At 47.7% G+C, this 883-nt stretch overlaps 1 long non-coding RNA gene across 1 annotated transcript in view; it reads right to left on the bottom strand.

Annotated features, from left to right (window-relative positions):
• Window positions 1-97: 97 nt before the first annotated feature.
• The window catches only part of LOC103260434, a 9294-nt gene continuing 8508 nt past the window's right edge, over window positions 98-883 (bottom strand). Inside the window, exon 2 of the long non-coding RNA XR_504291.1 lies at window positions 98-339. This is a non-coding gene — a long non-coding RNA (uncharacterized LOC103260434). The remainder of the gene's footprint in view (window positions 340-883) is intronic.

The raw sequence follows: 883 nt of genomic DNA, 5'->3' as shown, positions 1-883 counted from the left end.
CCAGTCTGGGCGACGGAGTGAGACTCCAGCTCAAAAAAAAAACAACAAAAACCACCACCACCACCACCACCAACAACAACAACAACAAAACAGATAATGGGATTTCCCCACTTGTTTAATTTCTGAATTTTAGGACATCTCCAGCATGTGGCACTTAAAAGAGACACAGATTGCAAACAAAAAACATTTTTAAAGAAAAAACAACAACTCTCTGCTTTTTCAGTTGCAACTTTTCCACCAAACAGAACACTCGGAGCCTTCACAGATTGGCACAGGCCAGCGTCTCTAGAAGCATCTCCCAGCAGAGCTTGTCCCCGAATGGCAAATGCAAAACTTTTCCTAGATGAAAAAAGGTGATTAGCGAGTAGTTGGTGAGCAAATTGAGAGAAGCGGGTTTTAGGCCTAAGAACAAAGCAAAGCTGTAGCTGGGCACTGTGGCTCAAGCCTGTAATGCCAGCACTTTGGGAGGTTGAGGCGAGAGGATTGCCTGAGCTCAGGGGTTCAAGACCAACCTGGACAACTTGGTGAGACCTCGACTCTACAATTAAAAAAAAATAGCCGGGCGTGGTGGTGCATGCTTGTAGTTCCAGCTACTTGGGCATTTGAGGCGGAAGGATCGCTGAGCCCAGCAAGCTGAGGCTACGGTGGCTATGAGCATGCCATTGCACTCCAGTCTGGGAGACAGGGTGAGACTCCGACTCAAAAAAAAAGAGAAAAAAACTGTCACTAGTCTGGCTAGATCAGAGAAGGCTAGCTGGTGTTTGAGAAGGAGGCAGTAGTGGAGAGAATGATCATCCTCAAAATAACAGCTGGGCTCGGTGGCTCAGCCTGTAATCCCACACTTTGGGAGGCTGAGGTGAGTGGATTGCTTGAGCCCGCAGGT

The sequence above is a fragment of the Carlito syrichta genome, unplaced genomic scaffold (genome assembly GCF_000164805.1).
Source record: "Carlito syrichta isolate Samal-C Ts95f unplaced genomic scaffold, Tarsius_syrichta-2.0.1 Scaffold303207, whole genome shotgun sequence".
Taxonomy (NCBI): Eukaryota; Metazoa; Chordata; class Mammalia; order Primates; family Tarsiidae; genus Carlito; species Carlito syrichta.
The sequence above is the reverse complement of the archived record's forward strand: the minus strand, read 5'-3'. Positions and strand labels throughout refer to the sequence as shown.